The sequence below is a fragment of the Podarcis melisellensis genome, assembly GCF_964234715.1.
Source record: "Podarcis melisellensis genome assembly, chromosome: 2".
In the NCBI taxonomy this organism is placed as follows: Eukaryota; Metazoa; Chordata; class Lepidosauria; order Squamata; family Lacertidae; genus Podarcis; species Podarcis melisellensis.
Genome location: NC_138529.1, coordinates 112,517,849 through 112,526,700, shown reverse-complemented (window position 1 = coordinate 112,526,700; position 8,852 = coordinate 112,517,849). Strand labels below are relative to the sequence as shown.

The following is an 8,852-nucleotide window of genomic DNA, read 5'->3' as shown; positions in this document are numbered from 1 at the left end:
TTTTTTAAAAATAATTATTTTATTGTATAACATGCTGTAAATCTTATGTCTCTTTTCCATAAGTTTCCCCAGTTTTCTAAATCAATTGAATGACCGATATCTTGTGCCCATTTGACCATGACATCTTTAAACTCTTTGTCTCTTAAGTGCCAGTTTAATAATAGTTTATACATTTGGATAAATTTTTATCATCATTTATAATCAATTTTTTGTCTATTTCAGATAATTTTGTATCAAATCCATTTACATTCTTGTCTTCCTCAAAAATTGCATTTAATTGATGGTATTGAAACCAGCCTATTTCTGCATGCCTTATTTTTTCATATTTTTTTCATTTGCAATCTATTATTTACTTCCTCTAAAAGATCTTTATATGTCAACCAATTTGAATCCATATTTTTTTTCTTTTTACTGCCTCCATTGGTGACAACCACCATAGGGTTTTTGGTTCTAACAATCCACCCTTGTGGATTTTTGCTTTATTATAACCCGGGTAGCCGTGCCACCCCACTATATTATCCCAGCCCTCAATATCCAATAATTTAGTATTCTTCAAGATCATCCATTCCTTGAGCTAGACCAGGCAGGCAACTTCATAGTAGATCCTAAAATCTGGCATTCCAAACCCTCCTTTGTTTTTGGTTTCTGTTAATAGTTTAAATTTAATTCTGGTTTTTTCCCCCGGCCAAATGTATTTCGCCAAATACCTGTGCCATTTTTAAAAACAATTTAAGCCATTAAGAACCGGAATTGATTGAAAAAGGAACTGCATTTTTGGTATAACTACCATATTGATTGTAGAAATTCCTCCCCACAACGTGAGTTTTAATTTACTCCAGATTTCTAAGTCTTTCCTAATTTCGTGCCATACCGTAATATAATTGTCTTTCTATAAATTAATGTTTTTCATGGTTATCCAAATTCCTAAATACTTTGCTCTGTAATTTTAAGTCTATTTCTAACTTTACTTTTTCTTGTATATCTAATTTTTTTTACCAGGAGTTTTGTTCTTTCTTTAATAATTTTGAATCATGATAATTGTCCAAACGCCTTTCTTTTTCCTTTCCTTTCCTTTTATTATAATAATTTTTATTGATTTTCTTTCTTACAACAAATATCCATCACCATCACTAAATCTTCCTATATCTCATCATAGTCTTTCAATTTTAACTTTCCTTCTTGTTCTATTAGTAATTCTCTGTATGTTGGCCGTATTCCTTTCATTGTTGACATGTTAAGTGATAGTGCTTCAATGGGTGATAGCCACCATGGAGTTTGGGGTTCCAATAATTCTTTGTATTTCCCCCATACCTTTATTAAAAATTTATTATAGTATTGTCGAGTCCTTTGTGTACTTCCCCCCCATACCACAATTCCAATAATTCTTTGTATTTTCCCCATACCTTTATTAAAAACCTATTATAGTATTGTCGAGTCCTTTGTGTACTTTTGTTTTCCCATACCACAAATATGCATGCCAACCAAATCTGCTGTCATGTCCTTCCAGTTCTATTGCCTCTTCTTTCTCCAATTTAATCCAATCCCGAATCTGAGTAAGACAAGCTGCTTCATAGTATATTTTGAGATCTGGAAGGGAAAAGCCTCCCCTTTCTTTTAAGTCTGAGTTTTGTATTTTATTCTTGGCCTTGTTTTTTCCAATATTACTACGATACTCTAGAGCAGCCTTTTTCAACCTGTGGGCCCCCAGGTGTTGCTGAACTACAACTCCCATCACCCCTAGCTAGCAAGGCCAGAGCTCAGGGATGATGGGAGTTGTAGTCCAACAACATCTGGGGACCCACAGGTTGAGAACCGCTGCTCTAGAGGGTTTTCTGTTGTAAATATTAGATTGTCTGAAAAGGCTCTGACCTTATAGGCCCTTTGTCCAACTTTAATTCCTTCTATTCTAAGGTCTTCTCTTACTGCTTTCAAATATACTTCCAGAAGCTTGATAAAGAGAACAGGAGAAAGAGGGCAGCCCTGTCTTGTTCCCTTAGAGATATTAAAAGCTTCTGATGTTTCACCATGTATAATTAGTCTGACCTTTTGGGAATTATAAATCGCTTTTATACCACTACATATTTTCTCACCCAAACTCATAATTTCCAAAGTTTTTTGCATGAATACCCTTGAAGCATTATCCAATGCTTTCTCCGCATCCACCAAGATCAGGGCTGCCTTTTTATCTGGTCTCATTTCTAGGTATTCTATTGTATCTACTACCAATCTTACGTTGCTGTAAATTTGTCTTTCAGGTAGGAAGCCTGACTGATCTTTCTTTATTAATTTTGCCAGGATCTTTTTCAATTTATTGGCTAATTTTTTTTGCAAATAATTTATAATCTGAATTTAGAAATGAGATTGGTCTATAATTTTTAATTTACTCTAAATTGGATCCATATTTCAGTATCAATGTAATTAGGGCCTCTTGCCATGATTCTGGCACTTGTCCTCCTTCTAAAATTTTGTTCATTATTTTTTCTAACACCGGTAATATGGTCTCTTCCAATTTTTTGTAATTCATTAAAGATATACCATCTGGACCAGGGACTTTACCATTCTTAGAAGTCACAATTCCTTCTTTTATTTCATTTATATTAATAGGGGCACTTAAGTATTTCTATTCTTTCTCTTATTTTTACCAGTCTATTGTTTATAAAAAAAATTCCTATTTTTTCGTCAAGTTCTTCCAGCTCATTTCCATTTCTGTTGTTGTTTTGCAGCAGATTTAGTTATTGTAAAATCACAAAACAACCACAAAGAATCTTGAGGGAGGTTACACATTTATTCCAGTTCAGTCTTTGATTATTGACATTTCTATCCCACAACCCTATCCACCTAGCAGACTGCCTCTCTCCCCTGCCCCTACAAGCCCATCAGTAAAATTTTCTGTAGATACAATGGGGATTGTTCCATGACAGTTCTCACTTGCTGACAATGCAGAAGGAGGCCACCTTGGTGCACCCAAAAGATACCAGATATTGGTTGTAGTTGTTGTTTAGTCGTTTCCGACTCTTCGTGAACCCATGTACCAGAGCACGCCAGGCACTCCTGTCTTCCACATCCTCCCGCAGTTTGGTCAAACTCATGTTTGTAGCTTCGTGAACACTATCCAACCATCTCGTCCTCTATCATCCCCTTCTCCTTGTGCCCTCCATCTTTCCCAACATCAGGGTCTTTTCCAGGGAGTCTTCTCATGAGGTGGCCAAAGTATTGGAGCCTCAGTGTGATGGCCTGGGAATCTGATTCAGAGGCTGAACCGGAGGAATCCCAGCCTGCACTGGAGTCCCCGCCTCCAGGGCCGGCTGAGCTGGGGCAGGGCCTTGAATCTGAAGCACCTGCACCTGTGCCGGATCCTCAGGAGCAGACACCAGATGAATCCACTCTGGCTCCGGAGGTGATTGAGGACACATTACCTACAGGTGCGCCTCTCCCAGCCCTGTCAGGGGAAGGTGAGCCTCCCCCTGGGTCCAGTAACCCTCCAGCCTCTCCTAAGCTGCAGAGGCTCAGGACAGAGAGGCGGAGGGAACTGGTTTCTCTCAGGAGGAGTGCTTGCCTTAAGGCCAGGAGAGGCGGGTCACCTGTGGGCTGGGACCGCCCCTGGCCTCAGAGGAGATAAATCATGGAACTTTGGAGTGTCAGGCATAGCCCTATTGGCTTTAGCCCAAACGTAGCAGAGTTTTCCTGCACAGCAAAGAAGCTAGTTGCGGCAGTAATGACTAGTCAGCTAGACTCAGAATAACTATTTACAGGATTTATTAAAAGGAGAAAATAAAACCAGCAGAGTTTCTGCATACAAATAAAGCAAAATAAATCCTCTCTTTCTCTCTCTCTCAAAACCATACACAGCACTTCTACTCCTAACACACCTCACATCACAGTGTGCTAGCAGTCCCTAGATAACAGTTGAGTGCTGGTCGTTAACCAATCAGAGTAAGCAGTTTCTAGGTCAAGCAGACCTGGGCTTTCTGCCAAGAGTAAATTGACACTGCCTTGAGTTAATTGTCTGAAGCCAGAATCTGCAAGTTTCCCATGAGAATCAATTAACAGAAACTGAACACCCCCTCACAGATTCTGCTGAACAATTAACATCAAATACACCTATGTAGGAGATCATTTTTCCAGCAAACCTAAACCTTTGCACATTCGCTTGTTCTTTACCTTTGCCAATGGTTTAGTTAATACATCTGCTACATTTTCTTCACTTGATACATAAGTACATGTGATTACATTGTCTTGCACACAGCAACGCACATTTTGGTATTTTACAGAGATATGTTTGGAACGCGATTTGAAACCCTCTGTTTTACTTAAGGTTATACAAGCTTGATTATCAATGTAAACTTGTACTGGTTCTCCACAATTTACATTTAAATCTGCTAACAAATGCTTGAAATAAATCACCTCGTTGCACAATTCACTCAATGTGGCGTACTTGGATTCCGTTGATGACACACTTACAACGTCTTGCTTGCGTGACCGCCAGCTGATTAAAGCTCCACCGACCATTATGACTAGTCCTGTGACAGATTTTCTATCCGGCAAATTTCCCCAGTCACTATCACAGAAGCAACTCAACATTTCATCCTCTGAAAAATTTAATTGTAACATATAGCCAATTGTCTGTTTGAGGTACCTCAGAACTTGTTTTACCCCTTTCCAGGCATTTAGTGTGGGTTTTGAGACCAATCTACTTAATATGCCTACTGCATAACTAATATCAGGTCTGGACCACTGTGCTAGATACAATAAACTTCCAATTACAGAGTGATATACATCAGGATGTTCAAATTCAGGACTCTCATCTACATGAAGTGTTTTTATGAAACCTGGATCCATAGGCACCACTGCCCCTTTGCAATCCTGCATCCTGTATGTAGTCAGTAGTTGTTTAACTTTGTTCTGCTGACTAATTAGGCAGCTGCCATCTTGGGCCCAGCACACTTCCAACCCTAGATATGTCCTAACCGGGCCTAAGTCTTTCACTTTGAACTTACTGGACAATTGTTTGGCAAACCTCTTAGTTTGTTTATCTGTTTTGCAGGCATACAATACATCATCTACATAAATCAGACAAAACTCTTGATCACTGCCTGTACCACGTACATAAACACAATTGTCAGCTGTACTCTGCTTGAAACCAAATGACACTAAGGCCTCATGGAAACATTTGTTTCAAGATCTTGCAGCCTGTTTGAGACCATATAGAGCTTTGTTTAATTTTAACACTCTATTGGAACCTGTCTCATAACCAGGCGGTTCGGCTAGATACAGGTCTTCTGATATTGATGCATGTAAATACGCAGTCTGAATGTCAAAATGGTTTAACAGGAGTTTTCTCTTTGCTCCAAGCGTTAAAATCAGCCTTACACTGTCTCCCTTAGCAGTAGGGGGAAAAGTCTCGTCATAATCTTTTCCAGGCCTCTGAGAATATCCTTGAGCCACTAAACGAGCTTTGTATTTGTACTCTCCTGTCACCAGAGGTTTAAGTTTGTACACCCACCTGCAGCCTACAATCTTTGCCCCCTCAGGCGCTGCTACTGGTGTAAAGACCTTGTGCTCATTCAGAGAGGACATCTCTTCCTCCATTGCCTGTTTCCAGAGCTCTGCCTCCTCTTTTGGTAACTTTAACACCTCCTGAAAACTCTTGGGCTCTGCAATTACACTAAACACATTTGCAGTATCTGGAGAAAAACGCACCGGAGGCACTCCTTTGTTTTGTCTTTTAGATCTTCTGGGAGAAAATTTTTCTTCTGACCCACTTTCCTCCTCAGGACTACGACCTCTCTTTTGTTGCTTAGCAACTGGTCTTTGGCTAACTTCACTTTCCTGAGAGCTCTTATCTGAACTTTCCTCCCTCTCAGACTCTGACTCCCTGTGTCTACCTTCAGAGTCATGAAGTTCCTGGGAAGGTTCAAACCAAACCTCAGTATTGGCATGTAGTCTCTCCCAGCCACTATGGTCACAAAAACTGGCATTCCTGGAGATCACAATGCCATTTGTCCCTTCAGCAAAGCGGAAACCTTTTCCAAGCTCCTGGTAACCCACAAACACTAACTGTTTGGTCTTAGGATCTCCCTTTTTCCTCATTTGTTTCGGAATTAATACCCAGGCCTTTGATCCAAACACATGCAAATGGTCAATTTTGGGTTTTTTCTGAAACAATTTAAAGTACGGGGTTGTACCTATTGTTTGATGAAAGAGCCTGTTTTGGAGATAACACGCGGTGAGCATGCTCTCCCCCCAATAAGACATGGGCAAATCAGCATCGTCAAGCATGGCAAACATCATATCTTGTAAAGATCTGTTTTTTCGTTCTGCCACGCCATTCTCCTCTGGGGGAAAAACGTTCGTTTTTCTATGCCCAATGCCACGCTTTTGTAACCAATCTCTAAAAGCATTTGACATAAATTCGCCACCTCTGTCCGTTTGAATCCTTCTGAGTTTAATGGACAGAAATCTTTCCACAGATGCCGCCCAGCCTTTAAACTTAGTGAACACGTCACCCTTATTCTTCATGGGAAAAACCCAAGAGTAACACGTGGCGTCATCCACAATTGTTAGTTAAAAACGCGATCCACCCCTGCTTACAGCAAATGGACCAATTACGTCCATGTGAACCAGCTGTAGCGGTGACTCACTAACTCTGTCACTTCTGGGGTAAGAGACTCTGTGGGTTTTAACCTTTTTACAAACATTACAATCGAGGTACTTGTTACAACTCTTTAAATTACCCCCATCAGCCAATTCAGACATTTTTAGTACACTTTTCCAGCAAGCATGCCCCATTTTCCTATGCAATAAGTGCACACAGTTGTCATGTATAGCTTTGTTATTCACTGCAGGCTGAGATTTACTGACTACAGCTGCAACTTGAGATCCTGCTTTAAGCCAAAACAAGCCTCCCTCTGACTTAGCAGTGCCTAAAATCTCACCAGCCTTCTTAATAATGCAACTGTCTCCTTCAAAATACACTTTAAACCCAGCTTTTAGCAAACAATCTACAGACATCAGATTGCTCCTTAATGAAGGCACACAAAGTACATTTTGCAGGCATTCACGAAGACAAGGAACAAAAACCGCACCCCCCGAAATCACTTCAGAAGTACTTCCGTTTGGTAGAGCCACCTGGCTGCGCTGTGCTGAGTTCTTGGAAACAAACAGTTCATCTGAGTTCACGATGTGGCGAGATGCTCCTGAATCGACCACCCAGACCGCTTGTTTCTCATCAGCAATCTTGAGCTCGCCGGTCACCAGCTGAGCCGACTGTTTTCGTTTGAAGAATTTCTTTTTCCGCTGCTGCTGCTGCTGATCTCGTCTCTGCTCCAGCACCGGCAACTGAGACTTGACCAACTCCGGACATTGTCGTTTTAGATGCGCTGAAGACCCACATCGGAAACAACGCCTAACAGCAAACGCTGACTCCTCACCGGTACGCTGCTTTTGCTTCACCTCTGGCACGGCATGAGAACTCCTTCCAAACCGCCCGCCTGTAGAAGCCTCTGCAGCCAACGATCTTTCTTGCCTCTTCTGCCATTCTTCAATCAAACGCCCAGTAACGTAACTGACGGATAAATCATGCTCCTGCATGCCTTCTAGAGACAAAACTAAATTATCCCAGCTTTCCGGGAGAGAACTCAAAATAATAGCCACCTTCTCCTGCTGGTCTAACGCACAGTCTCTTTCCTGTAGCGCTGCAAACTTTAACTGTAAACTGTGTAGGTGTTCCTGCATTGTAACCCCAGGCTGTAACATTGCCTTGTACAATGCCTTGCGAATGAACAGCTTGGAAACCGCTGTCTCACGCACATGGAGTTCTTTAAGTGCTTGCCACACACCTCTAGCTGTCTTGATTCCCCTCACATACGGCAACTGGGAATCTTCCAGCCCCAAGACAATTGTGGCCCTTGCTCTTTGGTCTTTATCGAGGTCTTCATCATCAGGCTTCGCAGGAAACTTACTCACCACTTGCCAGAGACGATCCCTCTGCAGCACTGCCTGCATGCGTTCCGACCACAGCAAGTAATTGGAGTCATTCAGACGCTCAAAAGCCATCTGAACTGGTTGTGAGGCCATCTTGAGAGCGATGTCCCTGGAACCCGGAACCAGCTACTCACGACCACTGAGAGAGAAAACAGGAACCACAGCACCCAGCACTCACACGCTGCAGCTGTTGTCCTTCTGTCCGCTGCGTCACCAGCTCACCACGGTCAGGAACCAGCCAGGAACAACAACCTCTGGAACTACTGGAACCAACGCCGTTGATGCTGACACCACCGCAACTCAGGCTGGCAGCACAATGCCCATAACCTCATGGAACTTTGGAGTGTCAGGCATAGCCCTATTGGCTTTAGCCCAAACGTAGCAGAGTTTTCCTGCACAGCAAAGAAGCTAGTTGCGGCAGTAATGACTAGTCAGCTAGACTCAGAATAACTATTTACAGGATTTATTAAAAGGAGAAAATAAAACCAGCAGAGTTTCTGCATACAAATAAAGCAAAATAAATCCTCTCTTTCTCTCTCTCTCAAAACCATACACAGCACTTCTACTCCTAACACACCTCACATCACAGTGTGCTAGCAGTCCCTAGATAACAGTTGAGTGCTGGTCGTTAACCAATCAGAGTAAGCAGTTTCTAGGTCAAGCAGACCTGGGCTTTCTGCCAAGAGTAAATTGACACTGCCTTGAGTTAATTGTCTGAAGCCAGAATCTGCAAGTTTCCCATGAGAATCAATTAACAGAAACTGAACAATAAAGGCCAGTCAGCCTGGTCGCAGGATACGGGAGCAACGACGTTGGAAACCTGTTTCTGCCAGCACCCAGACCTGTCTTTCCGGAGTTCCCGACCACGC

At 41.9% G+C, this 8,852-nt stretch overlaps 1 long non-coding RNA gene across 1 annotated transcript; it reads right to left on the bottom strand.

Annotated features, from left to right (window-relative positions):
- Window positions 1-3,739: 3,739 nt before the first annotated feature.
- Window positions 3,740-8,764, bottom strand: LOC309365449. Its single transcript, XR_014166158.1, has 2 exons — window positions 5,500-8,764; window positions 3,740-5,033 (listed from the first exon to the last, which is right to left on the bottom strand). It is a non-coding gene; the product is annotated as an uncharacterized lncRNA (long non-coding RNA).
- Window positions 8,765-8,852: the final 88 nt, after the last annotated feature.